The sequence below is a fragment of the Ceratotherium simum genome, chromosome 1, assembly GCF_057802395.1.
Source record: "Ceratotherium simum simum isolate JZ-2026a chromosome 1, ASM5780239v1, whole genome shotgun sequence".
Lineage (NCBI taxonomy): Eukaryota > Metazoa > Chordata > Mammalia > Perissodactyla > Rhinocerotidae > Ceratotherium > Ceratotherium simum.
In genome coordinates, this window is record NC_141900.1 from 12,723,626 (window position 1) to 12,747,686 (window position 24,061).

The following is a 24,061-nucleotide window of genomic DNA, read 5'->3' on the forward strand; positions in this document are numbered from 1 at the left end:
ATGTAAGTCAAAGCACTGCCCCCTTCATCAGGAAGGTCTTGCCTCAAAAGACAATTACGTCCGCTGACTGAACAGTGCTCAGTTGGTTTACCATCAGACACGAACACTTTATCTTGTCAGTGACCTGTGCTTTGAGTAGTGCTCCCGGAAGCGCTAGGCTCAGGCAGGGTGGTTCTTAGCTGAGTCTGATGACAGACCTGCTCTGTGATCTGGGTTCCCCTGGTCCCCCAGGTCCTTTCCAGGATAACAGTCTATGAGACATGCTGTATTTTCATCTCACTGGATGCCTTCTGTCTTTCCTTCTTTCCCTGTTCTGCTCTATCCATAGGTAGAATTTTTTTCTGCCCTCTTTGAGTCTTCCTGGAGGGACCCTGGGTTATCATTGGTGATTGGATGAGATGTCATCAAGGGGCACCGGAGAACTTTTCGGCATCAGTCAGTCCCTTGCCCGTCTTGAGCTTCACCTGGAGCTGGTGGGGTCCTTGGGAACCCACATTTCTGACAAGCTCCCGATAATTCCAGTGCTTACAGAAAGCTGAGCACCCCACCCTGGCTGGCTCTGGAGCAGGGTGCACCCTCGGGCTGGTGGCCTGGGGGCGCAAGAGTCTCACTCCGGCCTATGGGCTATGTGCTTACAGCTCCTGCCGCTTACATACTTTCTTAGTACAGGGGAATCTCTATTCTAGTTTAGAATATGTTCCCCATGGAATTTGCTAACCTTGTCTCATCATCTTTTGAGGGGTGACACATTCAAATGAATGATAAGTGGTAAAACAACTAGATTCTTTGCAGTAGAGACAGGCATGTGGTTTGGTTCTAAGAGCTGTAGCCTCATTTTGACTGTGGAGACCATGCTGAACTCAAGGCTTTGAGAAGGAAGTGATTTCAGTTATCCACCCCTTCACCCCCAAAACTGCCTGCTCTCCCTCCTCCCCTCACCCCCGTTCCTCAACTCCTCTCACCAACTGTAGCCCCCCAGCTGACTGGTCTTTTGAGCTGGGAGATGAGTAAAAGAAGGAAAGAACTTGAACAGAAATCTGGGGAGGTAGTAAAATAAATGTCCTTTGCCTTCGTCCTCTTCCCCCTCCGGACCCTGGGCAGCGGTTGGTCAGGTTGTGGCAGAGCAGCGAGGTGGACGGTGTCGGTGTCTGAATACAGGACAAAAGGAGGCCCACATGGCGGGCAGGCTGGCTTTTCTAGGGCCAGGTGTGGGCTGTTTCCTGCCAACTGTGCAAAGGCGTTGCTGTGCTTGATCCACAGGCCCAGCCCAGGGCTCCTGGAAGTTCCAAGTGCTGCTGCTGGGGGTGACTTCTTGACCACTAGGCACCGTGGGCCCTGCGTGTATGTCACTGGAATAACCAGGCAGTGTGGGCGCAGGACGGTGCCCTGCTAAGGGCTTGTTAACGCAGTGAATAATTAAAGAGCATGACGAGGGCTTAGGTCTCCAGCATTTTATTTTGTTTTCAAAGCTCCCTAGCTTCCCTGGAACTCTTCATTCCATCACACTCGTGATTTTTTCAGACCTGTAATTTGGCTCTCGGGATTAAGTGCTTTGTCTGTACTCATAAAATGCTGTAAAGCTGCTGGCCTCTCTAGATGCATTTAAACTCAGAGTCAGTTGGTTCCAACATGCTGGAAGTTTCTTTCCAAAATTTTTAATTGCAGTGCAGTGTAAAATTTAAGAGGGTTTTTGGGGTTAATTAAACGTATGTAATTAATGTAGTGTATAATGGCTCTTCCTATTAATTTTCACAGCCCAAATACTGTTTTCCTTGCATATCCTTTCCAGCCCCATGGGCCTCTTTACCATCAATCAGACACCAGGACCACGCCCTGCACAGGGCCTCTGCACTTCCCACTGCCCCTGCTTGGATGGATCTTCTCATAGAACCCACAGCCCTTCCTCCAGGTCTCTGCCCAAGTTCTCATAGTGTCTGAGAGTCCTCCCCTGACTAGCCTGTAGAAAATGACACATATGCCCCCTCCGTCACTCCCCTTAATCTGCTTTTTAACTTTTTACGTATCTCACAGTCTAAAACAGTACTTTTTTTTTTTTTTTAAATCATTGTGTTGTTTGCCTTCTACCACCAGTCTTTAAGTGCCATGAAATTAAAAACTTTGTTTATTCATTGCTGTACTTCCAGGACCAGGACTAGTCTGGCATATAGTAGCTATTCTGTCCATATTGTTAAATGAATGAATTCTTGAATATTGATTTTCTCCCTAACACAGTGGCTAGAAAAGTGTGTGTGTGTGATTGAATTCACGGTACAGAATGCTTTTTAATCACTTAAGCACTTTGCTAACCATTCATCCATCTATCCATCCATCCATTCTTAAAAGAACTTCAAAGTTCTAAAATATGGTGAATGTTATGTTGATATACAGAAGGCAGCCCTTAAAGAAAAGACTACATCACCTAAGCATTAAATGGGGGAAAGTAATGAGGATTACTTAAAGCAACATGGAAACATTGAAGTGCAGATAACTATTAAAAAATAACCAAAATAATCCATAATGCCTTCAAAATCAACAAAACCAAAGGCAATTTTTATTAAAAGTTTTATACATTTTCTCCCTTCTTACTGTATTTTTAAAAATGGAGAATGTACTAAGTGTATTGGCATGTGAATTTATATTTTGTATCTTGCTTTCATCATATGGATACACCATAATCACCTAATCATTGTTGTTTGACATTTAGGGTTTTTCCCAACGTTTTTTCACTATCAGAAATTATTACGTCTTTGTGTAAAATTCTTTGTTCCTAATTTGGATTCTTCCTTTCACATATAATCGTTAAAACAAAGGAATTAAGTTAAACAGATTAACTGTAGGATGATTTTGACTAAATTTAAAAGAATATATCTTTGGAATTTTGCATGGAATTTTGTTAAAATCTTAAATTGAAAAGAATCTGTATCCTCTAAAAATTCAGTTTTCCCATATAGTAATAGGGTGTACTTTTTTATTTCTGAGCTTTCTAACTTGATGTTTCTCTTCTTATGACCACCTCACGTTTCTTTTCTTGCCCATTCCTAGCCACGAAATTTTTTTCCCCAATTGGTTATTGCTTTTAATAGAAAAGGCACTGAGTTTTTTTGTTAGTTTATTTTTATTTTATGTGCAGTCAACCTGGTAAATACTCTTGATAGTCCTAATGGTTCTGTATTTTATCATCTTAGATTTTCTAATAATATACTTATGTCATCTGCAAGTAATAATAATTTTGTCTTCCTTCTAAAAGGTACATATTTTGTTTTTGTCTCATTGCTTTGGATAAATTTCTTGGAATAGTGTCAGAGAATTCTGTTGGTAGCCATAACCCCTCTTTGTACCTGGTTTTAATGGGAATGTTTCTGGTGTTCAGCCTTAATATAATCTGTTGACTGTTCATTTAGGATGGATAATATTTGGACATGTGAAGGAAGTGCCCTTTTCTCTATCCTAAATTTCTAAGAATGTTATCTCAAATGATTGTGAGTTACTTTATTAACTTTCTGGCGCCTAAAGAGATTACCACATGGTATGATATATTTCCTTGTCACCCTAGAATGTGCCAGGTGAGCTATTCTTTTGATGTGTTACTGGAATTTGTTTGTTCCGTTTTATTTATAATTTCCATATTTTTATGACTGAGATTTATATCTTTGTTTCTTTTTTTGCTGCATTGGTATCAGAGTTATGCTAGCTTTTATTTTTTTAATGTTCTAAGTTATTTCCATCATTTCTGTCTCCAGAGTGCCTTACATAGCATAATAATCTCCTGGTCCTTGAATGTTTGAAATAACATTCCCATAAAATTGTTTGGGTCTAGAGCCTTTTGAGAATAAAATCCTTTAATAACATTTTAAAAATTTCTTCTTATGGTTTGGGACATATTTGGGTTTTCTACCTTTTAAGTCAATTTTAATTATTTTTATTTTTCCAGAAAGTCACCCATTTCATTGAGATCTTCATCTTTAGTGTTAGCAAGCTGTGGTTATTTCACCTCTTTTATAAATGCCCTCTGTGTGCTTAATTGCATCACCTGCTTTATTTTTTTTCTGTCATTTTTATTTTCCCCCATTTACTTGGATATGTCAGTGGTTTCTTTTTTTATTTTCTCCCCCAAAAGCATTTCTGGAATTAGTTATTAATTCTACTATATTTAAATTTTAATTGGTTTCTTTTTGCTTTTTTTTTAAATTTTTCTCTATCAGACTTTTCTTGGGCTGTGTTTTGCTTTTTCTCATAACTTCTTATTTCTTTTTTCTTTTTACATAATAAATTCACTTAAAGATGTTAACATTTACTTTAATTCCCTTTGACTTTATCTCACAAATTTTGACAGTCTTGATATTTCAGAATAGTTCTGTAGTTATTTTTTTATGATTTATTCAGTAGATAATGTCACTTATTCATCAACAAATATTTTTGGGCTGCTGTTATAAGCCAGGCACTGTTGGAGGTTCCGGAGATACATTTCTGAACAAAGCAGTCAAAAATCCTTATCCTCATGGAACTTGCTTTCCAGAGATAATATAGCCTCTAATACTAATAATAGCCAGCTAATACTTGGTTTGTTACCAGGTATTGTGTACCAGGTACTGTTCTAACAGCATGTGTTAACTCATTAATCCACTCAATAATCTAATGAAATAGATATTATTATCCTCATTCTATAGATGAAGGATCCAAGTCACAGAGAGTTTCTGTGGCTTGTCCCTTCTCACATTGCCAGTAAGTGGTTGAGCCAAGCTGGCGTCTGAATGACTGTGCTAACAAGGGTGCCAAGATTTGTGTCCCCTGAACATGGGGTTTCATATGTTTATGAGTGCATGTAAGCTTTTGTTATTAGTTTATAATTTTATCTAGTCAATAGAGATGTGCAATCTCTGCTTTTAATATTTTATTGAGGTTATTTCATGGTGTGATATACGTTCATTTCTTTAAATGTTCTATAGACAAGTAAAAATTAAAGAGTCTGAGGCAATATTCATTCATTCAACCTTTATAATGATGTTATTCCAAATCTTTTTGTCTTTACTTCTTTTTTGTTAGTATCACAAAAAGTTTATTAGAAAATTCCCACCCTGTACTGGCCTAGCATCTCATTATTTCTTTGTCTACTTATTCTATCATAAACTGGTCTTGCTGTATTAAATCTCATGTGATTATGTTTCTAGCAATATTCCTCATCGTTTTAACAGGTTTTGCTGTATATCTTTTGATGCTGTGTTATTTGGTAGAGAAAAGTATTGCTTTCCTTTAATCATTATACTTTTATCAAGAAAAAACAACTTTCTTTACTCCATTTAAATCTTTTTGTGCTAAAGTCTTATTTATTTAATGTCAAGACTACTATCACTAATATCATATCCATTTGTTCATTTTTTAACAATTCTCTATAATTTTGTTTTCAGTGACTTCCTTAGGTTTATAGTTATGTCTATCACCATCTGAAAGATTTTGCCTGTAGTGGGTGGGTTTGAGACGTTTATTTTGAATGTGAATTTTTGTGTGTGTTTTCAATTCTTCTCTTTATTTGTGTGCATGTGTGTGTTGCCATATTTTCCTTATTTTTTTTTTTTTTTGGTGAGGAAGTTTAGCCTTGAGCTAACCTCCGTTGCCAGTCCTCCTCTTTTTCCTGAGGAAGATTGGCCCTGAGCTAAATCTGTGCCCGTCTTCCTCTATTTTGTCTATGGGACGCCTGCCACAGCATGGCTCGATGAGTGGTGCGTAGGTCCGCGCCCAGGATCCGAACATGCGAACCCCAGTCTGCCGAAGCAGAGCACATAAACTTAACCTCTACGCCACTATGCCAGCCCCCATATTTTCCTTATTTTTGCCATGGCCAATTTGAAAGTAAATATAGTGTTTTAAATATTAGTGTATTTGCCTATACATTTATTAAATACATAATTAAATGCATAATTTCTAATTACTGAAAAATATATACCAAAAAAAGCCCCACATTCACATTATTTTGCAGGACAAGTAATTTATCATTTAAAAAAATTTTTCCCTCCTCTTTCTTCTCTTCTGCCTTTATTAATTTAATAAGGGCTTGTAGATTTAATTATTATTATACACTTAATAATTTTGCCACATAAGTCACGTGGCTTATTGTTCTATATGGTTCCTTTTATAACAGTCTTTTCAACAGTCTGTTATACTTGGCTCTGTGTGTTCACTTGACTTCAGTGCTTCATCTTCTCGTGCAATGGCTTCTCCTTTCTTGAGACTTTTTTTTCCCATCTCTTTTTGTCAACAGGAAAACTTTTTTAAAAACTACCTTCCTACATTAGTAACAATTTAAATGAATCAAGTGTTTGGGGGAGAAAATGTATTTCCTCTTATACCCATATAATTCAACATTCTCCAAAATATCTTCTGGAGAACCCTAGTTCTACAGGAAATTGATAGGTGCTCAGTGAAAAGCCAGATTAAACAAAGTCAGTCATTTGTTGCTGCAGGACTTATCCAAGCCTTTAATATGCTGAGGTGTCTTGTGGCCCTTCAAGAGGAGACTGTGTGAGCACAGCCTCAAATCCTACTTCTGACTACTATGTAGCAAAATTGTGTTTTCCTGTGTTTTCTTCTATCTTTTGTTCCCCCCTTTTTTTTTGAAATTTTTTAATGATGCCAAATATATCTAGGTCTTTTTCATTATGTTCAGGTCTGGTTTATGCTAAGAATATTTTCTTTGCTACGATTCGATTTATCTTTAGTTTCAGTATTTCACTTTTTTTCCTTTGGGACATATATGTGTTTGTGCTACGTACCTTGATTTGGTCTCTCTGGTTTCCAGTCGGTTCCCTGCTGCCTCCACTGTAGATTTCGCTCTGCTAGAGCCTGTGTAACCCAGCTTCCTGTCCCGCAGCCTTCCACCTTCTCGCTTCTCCACCTGAGGGCTTTTTTCATGTGGGCATCCTGGCTTCTTGTACTAGATTTTTCCTGATTGTTTTTCGATTCACCTGATTGTTTTTCGATTCACTATTTACAAACTGTTTTTACTCTCAGTCTTTAGCAGTCTTTCTCCTTTTTTTTTTTTAAGAGAACATTTTATTTTTCATTTATTTTTTTTTTCTTGTGAGGAAGATCAGCCCTGAGCTAACATCCATGCCAATCCTCCTCTTTTTTGCTGAGGAAGCCTGGCCCTGAGCTAACATTTGTGCCCATCTTCCTCTAATTTATATGGGACGCCACCACAGCATGGCTTGACAAGCTGAGCGTCGGTGCGAGTCCGGATCCGAACCCCGGGCCACCAGCAGCAGAGCGCGCGCTTAACCGCTACGCCACGGGGCCGGCCCAGCAGTCTTTCTCCTTAACCTCAGTAAAAGAACAATGTTCATGGACCTCATGGGATGGTAGACATTTTTGGCAACTGTCTATATGTGAGGTGTGCTGTGAGTCCCCTCTGGTCGGGGTGGATTTCCCATCTCAACCCACAAATTTTTTTAGGTTTTTTTAATTATTATTGGTTTGTTTTTTCTGGTTTATTTTGCATTATTTCTAGAGTTTTCAATTGCAATACATTCATGTAGTTAAAAAACCAATTGTTGTAAAAGGTATATATTGAAAAGTCTTCTTTTCTTTGTCTCCCAATTCTCAGCTCCCTCTACGAGTAACAACTGTTCTTAATTTCTGTATCTTTCTGGAATTCCTTTTTGGATATGTAAGCAAACACAAATATAAATTCTTATTCTCCTCTACACTTTCTCTAACAATGTAAACAGAGGAGTATGCTTGGCTCAGCCCGAACCAGTTTCCATGCGTGGCAGGCATTCACCTCTGCGGGGCTGAGGTGGGATGTTCCTTCTGCCCGTCTAGTGGGAGACACCTGGCAGTTCTGCTCTAGTGGGTACAACGGGTCGTGATGTGGCCCCTGTGCTTAGCTCTCAGTTCCAGCACTGGTCAGCAGTGAGGACGGCCCCCAATGCACTCAGTGTGTTACTGACTCCCCCGTCTTCTGATTCTTTAGGGCCGTGTGGCTCAAAGGGTGTCCAGGGACAGTGCTCATTTAGAGACTTGCATGGCATTTTGGCATTGTCACCAGTTTGGCATCCACGTGTGTGATCAGTGGCTCCTCCCCTTGAACAGAGTGTAGACCAGTTTGGGTGTTGTCAAACTCATGGGGCGAAGATGCTAGGGTAGTAGGACCTGGGACCACACATCCATCCGCCACAGATGGGAGGGGGGTGGGCTGGTCCTTCACCACAGAGAGTTTGAGACCCACGGATATAGAGTATTTGGAGATACAGGGTCTGAAGTGTGTAAAAGAGAAGAGTTAATGAGGGCAGGAATAACAGTCTGGATGCCTTGAAAGTAGCTGTGGTTTATGGGAGGGGATATTTGCCTAATTTTGTGGTCAGTGCAGCCCAGGAACCCAGAGCCAATGGAATGCAATAAAATCAATCAAAACCTTTTTCTGCCTTTTCGGACAGTTGTGAGTTCAGGTTCAGAAGATGTATCCAAAGGGCCATATTACTTAATTCAAGGCTTGCTGCTTTAGTTAGTGACATGTCAGGCTATGGTCTGAGTTTTCAGTGCTGCTCTTGTTCTGTATATAATGATGGAAGCAGGCCTTCTAGGTCATTTTTGTGTGTCTTCCATGTTAATCCAGATTGTTCCTTTCTTAATAGTTTTTGCCATCTGAAGTTAGATTTTTATTGATAGTAACTTCCTCCGTGCAGTTATATTCAATGGAAAATGAAGAAAATGGTATGCTACCCTCTCTTCAACAGGAAACTCCACTCATCTGAATAATCCAATTTACATACTAAGTCAACTTTCAACTTTTTAAGTAACTTGATACTAAATGTAGAAAACTTCAGATACACTTGAACACGATTTAAATCCATGGGCCCATCATATTCTATAGAAGCTGAAAAGCCATGTGCGAGGAAGTATAGAAAAGTGAACAGACACTGAAGTAGATCGGGGTGAAAAAGAATGCTTTTAGGCAGAAAAAAAAGAAACCAAATAATTGAAGATGTTAGTTCATATTCACCTCAAAGCTTTATTTAACAAAAAAGTGATTTGACTGTTGATGTCCAAAGTCGATGGATAATTTGGTGAGTAAGGTAGAGGTGAAAATATCCATAGCTTGAGCAGTAAGTTGCCTCTGTCAGTGTAATTTGTATGGAGCCAATATTATATGTTAACACCATTCACAACTTCGGCCAATAAAATTAAGCACTCTATTGAAATGCTGTAAAAAGTCATTATTTTACTTTCTTTCTTGCTAAAAGTAATGCATTTTGTATTTCATAGTCTGATGAGAGGTGTTAAAAGTTAGAAATGGAATTTATTTTTGAGGCATTAAAGAAGCAAAAAATTATATAACTGACAACTGTGGAATAGGCCCATTCATGCTTCATTACCAATTTGTTTGACATAGCCCACGTCCTGCCACATTGAGAAGCAGTTGGTTGCAGCAAATCTTGGGCATCCTTTGAATGGTTTTTACAGGCTTTCTGGACATTACAGATAAGAAGTAGTAAAAGAGCTATTTTTTTAAATATACGTAAAGAAAATACAGTGTTCTCTGTCACATGCTTAGAATCTGAGCCTGTGGTGTGAATACCTTAGAAGAGGTGCCATATATTGATTACTTCAGCCATCTCAGTTTACTTATAAAATGAATGAAGTCAGCTCTTGGCTCCTCTAAGTCCCTAATGACCACTTCCATCATTTACCTCCTCTTTCCAAGCATTACCCTAAGGTGACCTGGAGGAGCCAGCTTAATGACAGCATCTGAAGGAAAAAGAATTCCTGATCCTTGCCTCCTGCCAAAAAAAAAAAAAAAGGAGCCTCTGTGCAGCAGGCATATAAGAGATGTTTCTGGCCATATAGCATAAGCTTCCCTCCAGATTCAGCAAGAAAAGCATCAGCATGAGAGTTAGATTGAGAACATCTTTGTAAGGCATCTGGGGGGATGAATAGCTGAACTGCAGCTACAATGAAATATGAGGACACTGAGATTATTGGCTCACGTTGGGGATTCCTGTCGTTCACTCGAGCACCGTTTCCTGAGCACCTGCTGTGTGGAAGTCACAGCGAAGGCCTGTGGGGCACCGGGATGAATGAGATCCAGTCCTTCTACTGGGAAGCAGTCTGGAAGGGGTACAGCAGTGCTCTTGCAAAATAAACCCATCCAGGATGTCAAGCAGAAGGTATCATCAGAGGAATTTCAACAATGGGGAGAGTTAGGGCACACTTAAGGTCCAACTGGGCCACTAGCTCCTTCCTGCTTTCCCTCATTCTTTTTTTTAAATTTCCGTTGCGTTGTACACTTTCTTTCTCTTTTGCTCATCTATTCTTATGAATGCTGAGAGCAGCAGTGGCTCTGATACTCTGTGATCTGGAATGATTGTTGGCTCTGCCAGGAATCGTCAATAGCATTCGCTTTAATAAAATGTGAACGTTGACAACTTCTTGGTCACAGGCAAGCCTAGTATAAAAATGTCGACCTGCAAAGTTGGCAGTCTAGCCACCACATCGCAGCTTTTACGGTTGTTGTAAAATTCTTTCCATAAATAATGTTGAAGTGAAAAAAAAAGCTGAACTTCTCAGAATGTCAAGTTTCCTTATCAACCTTCCAACCAATAAGGCAAAGAAGCAATTCTTTCCCGGGAGATGGCAATTTAGGCTTAGGTTATTATTGTGTATGGAAACATCAGAGGGGAAAAAAACCAAAACCTAAACCCCCATTAAAAAAAAATCTTTTTATATAGCTGTAAAAGGGAAATGTTAACGCCCACACCACTCACAGCTAAGATTAAGGGAGTGTCCCTTGCAGCAGCTTTCCAATATGAAGAAATAAAAATCCCAGTCCTTCTGCCCGTCGTTTCATGGCCCCGTGGACTTGCACAGGAAATCAAGGAAGACTTGTAAAACACTACATTCACAGAGCTCCAAGTTTTGCTTTTCTGCACTTACCGCATACAGATGCGTCGACTCAAATGGGAACAAGATGTGATCTTATTGAGAAAGAATCCTTATAATATCACAATACCTCCCCCTGAAAATTCCCCCAAGCATGGATAAAATCCAGGAGACCTAAAGTAGAATATTGAAGAACACCTTTAAGGCTGAAAGCAAGCTGCGTTTACTTTCCATGTATCCTGTTATATCTACTTATTACAATTATGTCAGCTATTAAAAGCATTGTCATGCTGCATTATGAACTGTTTTTATGTTTAGGATTAGATAACTCTCCCCCACACCCCTACAGAGTGCTTTTATGTCCTAAAGGCAGATCCTTTCTCTTGGGTCAGGAATGTAATAAGGTAGGTTTTCCTCTCTCTGGGATATTGTGTCTGTCTCACTGTGTTTAAATTGATGCAGAAAGCTCTTCAGAGCAAAATACAGTGTTTTCTTTGTATATGAGCCAGCAGTTGACTAACCCATGGAGAATTCTCTGTGTTGAGCATTTTAAAGGTACAGGTTGGATCTGTTTGAACTGTGGATGCTCAGTGAACACCACTGGGAGAGTGGATTGGCCATGGCTCCGGGAAGAGACACCTTCTCTCTCATGTAGTTTTGGGGGAAAAAATCATTGTTCTAACCAATAATTTTTAAATGATAAATTAATTCAGGAAAATTACCCAGTTCATTTTAATAATAATGGTTTAAGACAGAAAGAAAGAGGAATTACAGTTTGTGTAAATGTATGTACATATAATTTAAAGGCATTTAGCTACCAAAAATGAATTTCCTAAAAATAGCAGTTTTCTTTCCATCAGATGTATGAAGTGTTAACACATTCCTCCTGGGAGTTGAACCACAGACCCTGGTATCATCCAAAGACAGCAAATTTACCTTTTGAAGTAAAGAAGAATTTCTCTTAGATTTGACATCTCCTTCCAGACCACCAGTTGCCAGAGGTCAAGGCTGTTTCCAACCAAGGATAACTTATTTAACCCTTGTAATGTTGGTCATTGGTCTTAAAAGTACCCCCGAGTCTAGAATTTCGGAATGGGTACAGAGCGTCAGCAGTACACTGTGTGTGTGTGTGTGTGTGTGTGCGCGCGAGTTTGTGTGTACGTGAGTGTGTGTGTGTCTGCAGGAATTCAAGTATTTCCCTCCTTTATTTAGGGGTACAGGTCACCCTCTCTTGTCAGTGCACTTTCTGTAGCATTTGATTAAAAGGCACTCTGGAACTTTCCCCCCTGGCAAGCCCTTTGGCTCTTTATTTCTGACTACTAAGCTGACTCTTTCTTGACCTTGAATTTATCGCTTTTTTCCCTCAGTTCCATCTATACGTAGGTGGAAAGTTTAGCCCTGGATTCTCTTCTTATCTATGCCATGAACTCTGGCGCCCTATTAGGTAAGCTTCTGAACCTCTCTGAGCATCAGGAAAACCCTTCTGTGGGAGATAAAGGATGAGAAGGAATTAGCCAAGTGGAAAGACATTGGACAAGCAGGCCAGGCCACGAGTTGGTGTGAGACAGGGTGCAGAGCATACAGCCTGCCCACCAGGCCCTGGAAACAGATGGGAGGAGAAGACAAAGCCAGAATGATGGTGATGCTGGCCGTCACCATCCATGACTGTGTGCAGTAGATTTACATCCGTTCATGGGAAGGACTTAGAGGAAGGGCCTGGAACCAGCGTGCCCTCCTTGACTCTTTCTTAAAATGTGTTGATATTTGTATTGTGGTTGAGTTACCCGAAAAATGAAATTCACAGAAGTCATTTTGCAGGTAATTTAGGAAAGATAACAAACATATAGTATACTTTTACTTTAAATATCCAGGTGACAAAATCTGGACCAAACATTCAGTTTCAATTAACTTCTGTCTCTGGTCTCTTTGGCAAGTGCACTCACTTGTTTTTTCCCTATAGAATTTTAAAATTCATAAACTTTTAACCAATTTCTGTGCTATTATGATCACACTGTATTAATATTCTGTTCATATGCAATGTGGAGACAATTATGAAAGCCACCTATATGTTAGAGGCATATGCTTGAAGGGTCAAATGAAACTTTTTAAAAGTTGCATGATTACTCAAAATATACTGGCCACGTTTTTCTAGGAAAATGTGCTTATAAAAATATGTTTTAGAGAATCAAGCCCCCAAATTAAAAACATATTTTTAGGAATAAATTAGCACTTTTTGAGAAATGAAATTCTCACTTTGGTAAGAAGGTAAAGGCAACGCCAAAAAAAAAAACACCAGAAATGGCTCAAATTCAGGAAAAATCACCCTCCCCCAGGAGTGATTTCACCTTTCCCCATGTGAAGAACGGTGCTTCACGCAAGGCGGGCTGCCTTCTCAGTTCTCTTTTGGAAGGCCCACAGATCGTTTTGCGCTCACACACACCCTTATTTTTTTCTTTTTATTTATTAAAAAGTTGCCACGTTTAAACCTGCGTCTCTGTGTAAAGTGCCTTCCTTACTGATTTCTCCAATTGAAACTCTATATGAGCAACCTTACTTCGTTGTTTCTGTCTCTTCAAACACTTTAGTCATGGTAGGGGGCAAAATTTCCATTACATTAATGAGATTTCCACAAGCAGATTAAAGAGGAAATACGCCCTTCAGTCTTCTGTTACTTAACAGCCTTGCAGTAGGAAGAAATCTCTGTATAAACTATCGACAAAAATAATAGCCGGGGGGAAAAATTCCAGTGAGGTAGAATGTAGCTTAATCACAGGGTAACTTGGCCTTTTTTTCTCTCCTTCATCTGAAGCTTTATAGAATTATTTCAAGAGAAACCTATAGTAAAACGTAAGACAATTTGCTTTCTACAGCCAGCGGGACATAACATTGAAAATGAGGATTACCACTTAAGTGCCAGAGCCCTTACCCCAAAGTTATGTCAACATTGTCATGGTGGGCAGAAATAAATTTCAGAATTCCTTTTCATTAATAATGAATGGGAACCAACTAAGATAACTCTGAATTATGTCATTACTAGTTCGAAACCTCAGTCTACAATTGAAATAGAAAAGGGGACTCTGCTCGGTGGACCCTAAAGGCATGTGTGATGCTGGGGTTTATCCGATGGTTGGGAGTAGAGGAATCACAGGAAATTGCTTCTGTTTCCTATGGCTTCTGGTTCTCAATGCACAAACCTAAAGCAGGTGGTGGATTGGGAGAATATTGAGGCCTAGAACCACATCAGCTCCAAACATAGTATTTCTTTGAACATCTACTATGCTGGGCATTGTTCCAGGCAGTTGGGGTATATCACTGAACAAAATCGATAAAAACCCTTGCCTGTGTGGAATTCACGTTCCTGGGGACGGGGGCAGACAATAAATCATAAACAGGCTCTGTACGTAAATTATACTGTGTTAGACGTGATAAGAGCCATGGGGGAAAATAGAGCAGCACGGTAAGGGGATGGAGAGTCTGGGGATGAGGAGGTTGTACTGTAGGTGAAGTGATCAGGACAAGGATCAAGTGGGGTGATCAGTCTTGTTAAGGAGGTGACATATGAAGAAGGACTTGAAGGAAATTGAATAATCTTGGCTTAGTGGCCCCATCCTGGATGTAACCCAGGTGTCTCCAGCTGCATATCCAACTTGTCCAGCCTCTGGAGTGGCATTTTCCTTTAAGACCCTGGCTCTGCTCTTCCTTCCATGTTCTGTGGGAAGTCAGGTGCATCCTAGGTCTCCATGATCCTCAAGTCCCCTCCCATTCTATACTCTGTCTTGCTGGGTGCTCAGTCCCTGGTGACTGCCTTCTTTCCTCCACTCTGTTGCCCGGCACTGAGAGATGCAGCTAGCAGCCTTTACTTCTCCAGCTCTGCAGATCTCCTTGGTGAAAGGCTGTTATACAGAACTGAATTTTACAGACAGCTTGGGGGGAAACAAAGAGGGTTCAAAACAGCAAACAGCTTAAAAATTGAGTACTATTGATTTCTGTCAAGCCTTCCTTGGTCCCTTTCAGCATGGGAATTACAAATGGGCCAGTTTCCCTTCTTAAGCTCACACTCTCCACCACATTGCTAGACATTTTCTCTCTTTCCTATCTGATCGCCCAAAACTTACTGGAACTGGGAAGCTGTCACTGGAGAGAACTTGACTTTTACTGCCTTAACCTCTTCTGTGGACGTTCAGCCCAGGGGTCCTCCAAATACACCCGACACAGTTGATGTGCCCCAGTCCCCCACCGTTTTGTTCTATCTCCTTTGTTCTCTCCTCTACTTCCTTTTTGTTTCCCTATCTGTTAAACACTGATCTGCCATCATTTCCAATTGCTGTTGTTCTTCATCCTCTGTACAGTCTCCACAGGAGGTCAGGGGTTTTCAACTTAGGCTTTGTGAAATTCTTAAAATTCTGTGTATTGAGATCACCAAAGATAATATTGGGGTAGGGAACAGGGCTGCCCTCCTCCTTCAGCTACAGCCTCTCTTAGATTCTTAAATCTTTATGTTCAGACTTGTCTTCTCTATTGGATCTCCCTATGGAGATGTCCTGGAGGCACTTCCAACATGTCAGGTCCCAAACAGAAACATACTCTCTTCCAAATTTGTTTGACCTCCAGTGCCATTGTTGTCAGAATCTTTCAAGCTAAAAATGTTGGTATCACCTATTACTCCTCTTTCTAATTCACTGTCCACAAATTATTCCAAAACGTCTCTCAAATCTAGCCCGTTCTCTCCATCCTCATGGCTACTGCCTTAGTTCAAGGCCACAGCTCTCTCTTGGATGATTATAGCAGCTCCCTAAATGGGCTCACTGCCCAGTTCGTCGTGATGCAACTAGAGTTACCTTTTGTAAACACAGATCTGATCACTGCCTGTTTAAACCTACTCTTGGTTGCCTGGGGTCTGGGTATCCCTCAAGGTTTTGCCCCAACCTACCTCTGGAGCACTCATCCCACTGCATAGCTTCCTCCCCCCTCACTCCCCTATAGCACACACCCACTCTGTCCCCCTATACTTGGTGTCATCTGCCTACACATCTTGTTCCTTCGTGACCCTGGACCTCTGTAGCTCTGGTACCTCCTCTGGGATACACTTCTCTCTTTGGGAGGCTCCCTCTCTTCCATCTGGATTCAGCTCATTTACCTGCTTATGAGACCTTCCCTGACTTCACTCTTATTGTTATCTATCCCATTTTACTTTGACTACTTGTTTCCCATTCACCCCATTTAGAATATCATCTTCTCAGGCACAGTACCTATGTCTCACTCATATGTGTTTTGCCCACAATATACAAATGAATAGATCCCTGTATCCTAATGTCTGTGCTAATGTTTTCTCTAAACTCTATGCCTTCTACTAACGTGAAAAAGAAAATGACAATCTAGATATGAAACAGTTAGTATACATTCATATCGTGTAGGAAGTTTTATTTTTATATACTTACATATACCACCAATAAGGGATTATGATGTTAAGACTGCCGTGGGGTTGTTGCACACCAGGGTAGCGTGTGAATAAGTTGAGTTGATTGAAAAATGACAGAATTGATAGTTCTACATGTTGAAAAGCTTGCTGAGCGGAGATGTCCAGAGGCTTCCTTTCCATCTTGTTTTGCTAAGACAAACCTGGAAAAGCCCTGGGCAGTGAGCCTGCTACTTTTCGATGATGTGGGGACGTGAGGGAAGAAAGAGAGGTGTGCATTCTTCTGGATAGCTTACTTTTTCATTGCAAAGATGTCCATGATGTGAAAGTTAATTTTTAAACAGTATTCCTTTCTGCATTCCTACAGCCAGTCTTGGATAAGATCCAGTGGACATGTCTCATTCAGTCTGGGCTCTTCAGTGTTTAGCACAGCAACTGTCATATCATAAATAAGCATTGAGTTAATAGAGAATGAATGAGTCAGCTCAGCGGGACTGTGGGCAGATTTCCAAGTGGATAATTTTGCCTGCTTGCCTGCCTCCTTCCTTTCTTCCAGTGGTTCTTGAGATTTGCCTGTGTTTCTATCATCAGCTGTTCCCCGCCCTTCTCTGCACACATAAACTCACCTAACTGCTAAAGGAAGACTCTCCCAGCGCTTTTCATGCAGAACCCTCCCTTCACAACGTGATGGGCAGAAGACCTTCAGGGAGAGTCGTGTTGGGGATGTGGTTTGGACTGAGCTGGCACCAGAATGACTTTTCTATCCCATATCTTCAAAGGATTCCATTAAAAAAATTCTGCACTTTTCTACAAATATTAAAAATAAATTATCATTTGAAATCCAAATACATTCTATTGTATCTGTTACTATTTTAACAAATATTTCAGTCCTCAAAATTATGATATCAAAACTTATAAAACAGTCTGCAAGTTCAAGGGCCGATGGCTGTGATGTTCAGAATCAGACTTCAGTAACGTGAAGGGAGCATGGTCGCCTTTATAAGGGCAGTGAGGACAGGGTGCACACATTCAAAGTCGGATCTCATCTTTAATTCACCTTTGCTTATTTTATTCTTGAAATTTGTATTTTCTCATACTCACACTATGTGTTCAGGCTCTTTCAGTGCCTCTATGCTCAGGCTCCGTGTGGATTGCTGAGATCGTAAAAATTAAGAAGTAATTAAAGGCTAACATTTTGTATCCTTCCAGATAATGAAACTCTTCATATCTTACATCTCAAATGGGAAAAGTTTGTATCTACCTTTGCATTCAGGGAGACTTTAAAAAATGAGTTTTCTGTGTTCTTCTTAGAGCTCATCGTGTGTGTGTGTGTGTGTGTGTGTGTGTGAGAGAGAGGGAGAGAGCATTAGGCACCTTAAAATTACAAGTATAAGGTGTGCTGTTATAATTATATTATTGTACTTAACCAACTTATCTTTCAAAGTTTTATAACAAAACAAAGAATTATTTTGACAATAGTTGAAGAGGGTAACTGCTACGCAGATACTAGTTATTATTATACAGAGAAACTACCCATTAATTCTTCTTTCTCTTCATGGCAGAAATCCAAGCCCACAGGGTGGGAGGTTTTTCATGCTCTGGGACACAGTTTGGCTTCTGAAATCTTTAATTTGGCAATATATGCCAAATGCTATGGATAGTGATTCTTTCCAGATATGCTGGATTCATAGAAATGATCCACATGTATGAGTGACTGATTCATTTGGTCCTGGGGAGAGGTTGCGATTTATCGCCACCTTTTCTGGACCCTCTGGCTTGGCCCTTTTTCTCAGTCTAGCAGCCAGTTGAGGAACAGCAAGGTGAAGTTTCACTGCTTCTCTTCAGAGCTAGAGCCATGGTCAGAAACCTTGGCCCTTACAGTGTGTGGTGTGTTTGTTCATTGCAAAGAGATGAAATAGAAGATGCCTTTTTGGAGACTGGTTTTCCAAATTATTTCATTCCATGATTACACAATTAAAATTATCTTGTCTGTCTGGATTTAGGATTCTTTTTCTTATGTCTAGAATGGATACTACCAAATCCTTACTTTCTGAAGTCTTTGTATCTTTCTTTTTGGTAACTAGGTCCCTAATTGATTTGCTTAAGAAGAGTTTGTGTTTTTATTGTCATTTTGGCTGAAACAAAAGTTGGTATTTAAAAGAATAAGATAAAAAGTTAAATGTGCCCAGTAATTTGTAGAAACGATGTAAACCAGGGTTACATAGAATGCTTAGAGGGTGTGATGAAACCACTTTACATCTCTATTTAAATCTCAATGGCATTTAAATACTGGCCCTTCCAGAAAAGAAACTCTGAGAAGTTCTTCAACAAAAGTCACCTTATTAAACTGCAAGAGAACCAAGAGAAGAGTTACATTTATGTTTCAGTAAAACAAGATAGAATTTAGAGAACAAAACTGTAAGAGAAAGAGCACTTTCACAGTTCCTGCAATGAAGGAGAGACCCTTCACCCACTTTCAGGAATGAGGATGTTTTTCTAAGTAATATAAATAGTGTTAATCAATATTATTAATATTTACATTTTGGTTTTTAAAAATTCTTCTCAAAATGTAAAATTTCGTTAAGTTTTAGGTCATCTTAATGTTAAGCCAGTGTACTGTTATTCTCTGTACATAAGTTTGAACCAGTAACACATGCACTTCTTCGGGAGAAGGAAGTATCAGCTAGATAAATTATATCACAAATTATACATTTATACCTAGTTATTGTGTAATTCAAGGTAACAAAACTAAAAATATAGAGATTCTGAATTAACTGTGCTTAAATTTTCCTTGAGTTTTTAGCAAATTTTAGAATATATCATGCATCAGAAAATAGTTTTTCATCATGTGCTATTTTGCGTTAACTTACTTGAACTAATAGTAGTGTATGATGTTTTAGTTTTTGTTTTGTTTCTGACTCTGCACAAGGAAGTTCAGTTTTCTCCATCTTTCCACTCATCTCTACAACTAGAAAGATGAGGAAGGGCTATATAGAGAAATTGTCATCTATGTGAAGTTCCCAGGTTGTTAACTCTGCGTCCAGTGTGAAATCCACTAGGAAATATTGTGTCGTAAAAGTATGTTCCAATTTAACTCAGTCTGTGGATATTGTGTGTGTGTGTGTGTGTGTGTGTGTGTGTGTGTGTTATAATAGAAGTTGTGGTTAAGGTGCAGGCTTGTGCTTCCGCAGGAAGTCATTTGCTAGGCCCCACTCCTCGTCTAAGTGCAGGATAGATGTGGTCCTGGGGAAAGTCACATCCGCCCTGGCTGTTCCTTGACCACTTGTTCCATATCCCCCCACAATGTCCTCTATTACCAGAGTCCATTACCAACTACACTTCTGTGGTTTTCCTTTTTTTGGATTGGGGGAAGGATAATATCTTTATCGAGATATATTTCATATACCATGCAATTCACCCATTTAAAGTATACGATTCAGTGTGTTTTGATTCAGCATTGTACAATTGTCATCCCAATCAGTTTTACAACATTTTCATTACCCCAGAAAGACACCCCATCTCCCACTCTCTTCTCAGCCACAGGCAACCACTAATCTACTTTCCTTCTGTATAGATTTGCCTCTTCTGGGTGTTCATATAAATTGAATCATACAATGTGTGTCCTTTTGTGACTGGCTTCTTTCACTAAGCATTATGTTTATCAAGGTTCGTGCATGTCGTAGCATGTATCAGCGTGTCATTCCTTTTTATACACTTTTGTTTTTCAATGTGACTGGTGATGGAGTTCCCTTTGCAATGGAATGTATGTCCAGCTTACCTTGATGGGAGTGGGGGTAAGGGAGGTATTTTAAGTTAGTTCATTTCTGTTTTCTGAATCCAACGTTGTGAAGCCCTTTGTCCAGACAAAACATTTACCTGCTCAAAGAACTTTGCCTTTCTTACACATAAAAGAAAATAATTTTGTTGCAGAGTTGTACCTAGAAACAAGGTTTAAATAACTGTCAGAGGGACTCCATTTATTTATTCCTTCTTAACCAAGAAGCATATTTTTGTTTTTTTTTCTCACCCTAATTGTTAATATTCACAAATCAGAAGTAGGAAAACATTTTATTTTTATAAAGAGAATGCTGTTTTGTACCCAGAGCCTTAAGTCCTTTTGATGTTTTTCTGTATAATTTTATAGTTCTATCAGAAAACTGAAAATTTGGATATTTTTATTAACTAGTGTGAATTGAAACAGTCGTTTTGTGAGGTCTGCATGAAGATCCCTCCCACAGCAAGCTGTTACAGCTTTTTAAATACTCTGTTAGGAAGATTGATGGGTGCCACAAAACCATTTAAATTATTTTATTTATCTAAAATTAAAGTGCATATTGAGATAAAGGGCCTATTTCAGCCCTGATAGTCTGTGAATCCTGCTTTTTTCTGCTTCTGCCTAGTGAAGCCTTTAGGAATCCAATCACAGCCTGTCCCTAATAGAATCTGTGTCATGACAGTTGGTAAAACTTTTCAAAAATAGTCCATGTATCAAATAATACACAAAACAAGAAGGTATATGCCTCATTTCAGATGAAAGGTTTTGAGAGATTCTTGTGGAGAGTTTTCTTTCAGGCAAAGCATTTCAATCTCTCAAATCAGTTTTAAAGTAAATTAAATTTTAATTGACTCTAAATTATTTTTCCCTCTTTCTCCTTTTCAGAGGAGACTGGACTACTCCTGGACTACATAATAAAAAGATAGTAATAGATTTATAGTATAAAGTCAGGAAGCAAATTGAAAATTGAGCTTTCTTAAAATTGTTTACTTGTTCAGATCCTATCCTATGCCGACATAGAAGGCTTTCTTAATGTGCTTCCTCAGCAAATCTTTAGAAGTTTCAAATTATTGAATTCTGTTAAACGTATTATCTCAGCCTTGTTTATGAGCTAACCTGATAACATTGTAAAAAGACTTAGAAAGTATCAAACATTTCCAGTTTGATATTCTGAGAAGGAAATGTCTTGGTTTTATTTCCTTTCTTTTTAAAATATAATCATGGCATCAAACAGTGGCATGTTTGAGGGTCAAGATGCAGAGAAATGTAGCAAAGGGATGAATCAGAAATAAAGCTGAGGGTCCAACAAGCATCTCTAGGCTTCAGTGAACCCAGCCACCTGCAAGCCCATGATGCAGTCCCATTGTCTTGAGTATTAATATATATGAAATACACCACTTTCCAAGTCTTTATTTTCTTTTTATTAAAGCAGTAATACTGTGTGTGTGAAAGTGAGAGTGTGTGTGTGCGTGTGTACATGACTATTTGTGTGTGGAGAGAGAGATTTACTTGAGTACTGTTCTACTTAACACCATACTTTTTGCTTTTACATGTACCTTGTGCCGTGAAAAACTTGGCAACGTACTTTGTAGAAGCCTTTTAAATTGGTGAAAAAGTCCTGTGTTATTTGAGAAACAGTGGATACTGACAGAAAGGCTGTAAAGTATATGCACAGGGGAGCCATATGGAAATTGTGGTGAGGGTTGAGTCTGCAGTTTTACATTTCCTGCCTTCACTGTTTTTAGGTGTGTTTAACTGTAATACTTTCATTACAACGGAGGAAGGAATTTACCTTCTTGATGTCAAGGAGCTGGCTCATTTAAGAGGGAACCAACTTGAAACAGCAGGGCACTGGTCTGTTGATGAGCGTGTTACCCTGGGGGAGTTTGAATGCAGATGTGCAAACCTTCCACACACACCTTTGAGCTGTGCTGTAGCTTGTCCTCTGGGGAAGTCACTTAGAATGGAAGATGCTTGCCCATCTACAGAACTATGCTTTCTGAGTGGGAATCGGTGGAAATCTGGCTGAAGGAGAGGGAGACGGAAAGAAAGCAGAAGTGTGCTTCCAAGGTTCCCGAACAGCTTGACTAGCAGCTTTATTTGGAGAGCTGCGACCCTTTGGGATCGATGGACTGCAGCCATGTGTTTCATCTGAAGGGTTAGGAATAGATTGAGGAAAAACTGCCTGCTCTGAACTCACAGAGAAATAACAAAGTGAGAAGAAAGGACCCTGATTAGCTCAGTGAGATCCTCTGTGGGCTTCCATTTTGCTGCTGGTGAAAGAAAAGCTTCCCCTTCCCCCTTTTCCTGCAGGTCTTCCTTCCTGCAGCACTGAAGCCTCCAGGGTTGAGGCTAAGGGCGCTGGGCTTACCAAAGAGAACACCTTAAAAAAAGAAGCACCAGCTTCCTCGATTGCCAGGCCAACAGAGTGATGTCTCTCACCTTCCCTGTGCTCCCAGAGCGCCACGGGGAGGAAGAAGAGTGGAGTACTGGGTCTTGGCTCATCTTGCTACAAACCTGATCACAATGGCGAAGCATCAGCTTTGTTGGTTTGCTACGGGCTCCTGAGATGTTTTATTTGTTTCATCAGCCATCAGTTTTCTGAGGCAAATGCTTACAATCCTGATTGGAAAACTGAAGAAATGGATTCATTGAGAAGCTCAGTGGTTGGTCTCAGCCTTTCTTGGGGAATTGCCTGGTCCTGGCGTCCCTGTCCTGTTTATTCAGACAGGGAGAGTTCAGAGTGGCCCCACTGAGAGAGTTGGCACACAATGCTGTAATTTACACCATCTATCTCTCTCTGGCTCTTGGGCCTCTGGCAAATTGCATGTCTTTGTGTTGGATTAGTTTGGAATTTAATCATGCATTATTTTCCCTCCAATTAAATTATTTATATATTTGATTAACATTTTCACTGCTCGGAAGTCAAATTTTCAGTGAAACCACAAATAAACGCACACCCATTGAATTTCAGGCCAGCTTCACATGAGATCAGTCTGTCTACTGAATGTTAAGAATTCACTGCATATTACTGTTCTTAGCTGCCTAGGGTTTTGGTGAGCAAAGAATGTGTGCTCTTTCTACTCACTTCCAGGAACGTGATGCAGAGGGAGAAGTCTGTCTGGCCTACCTCCCTCTCCTTGTTTTAGCCCAGGATCCTGATTTTTATTCCTTCCTCCTGCCTTTTCTTTTCTCTGGCACTGAAACGTACCTCCTTCTAGTTTTACGTCCTCAGGCTTGAGAGCCAGCCCGACAGAGCAAGTCATGGGCTCTGCTAACCCAAGAAGGAAACTTTGAAATCATCTAGTTCAAGGGTGAGCACGCAAATGGCCTGCAGGCCAGATCTGGCCCACTGCCTGTTTTTGCACAGCTCATGAGCAAAGAATGGTTTTTATAGTTTCAAACAGTGGGAAAAAAATTTTTAAAGACTATTTCATGATGTGAAATTTTTGGTGTCCGTAGATAAACAGCTGTACCTGTTCATTGACATCTTGTCTATGGCTCTTCTCCAGAAACAGCAGCAGCGTTGAGTAGCTGCAACAGAGCCCTTTGGCCAGCAAATATTTACTATTTGGCTTTTTACGCTTAAAAGGTTTGCCAACACCTGATCTAGTTCATCACCCTGATTTTACAGATGAGAAAATTAAGAGCCAGATAGGAGAACTGACCTGTCCAAAGGTGCACAGCTCATAAGAAATTGATCTTCTGATGGCCCCAGTGCTCTCTCCACTGTGGCATAAGGGCTGACCTAAGACGAGCCCTGCAGGAGCACTGGCTGCAGAGGCCAAAGCAGCCTTTTGAAAGAAAAGTAAATATTTAGGACACATGAACGTGTCAAGTCTCTGATCTCTTAGAATTTTAATTCCTCTTGAAATCTAGCTCCAGGAAATATTTTAAGCTTAAAATGCATTTGAACTACCTAAATAGGCAGAAGGACGGCTGCATATTTCTTTATAGGAATTGATTACGTCTTATGCTTAGCATTTGGACCATAAAGA

General features: G+C 39.8%; 1 protein-coding gene across 3 annotated transcripts in view; it reads left to right on the top strand.

Annotated features, from left to right (window-relative positions):
* GLI3 (GLI family zinc finger 3) overlaps positions 1-24,061 on the top strand; it is a 273,446-nt gene that overhangs the window by 230,643 nt on the left and 18,742 nt on the right. The window lies entirely within an intron of this gene.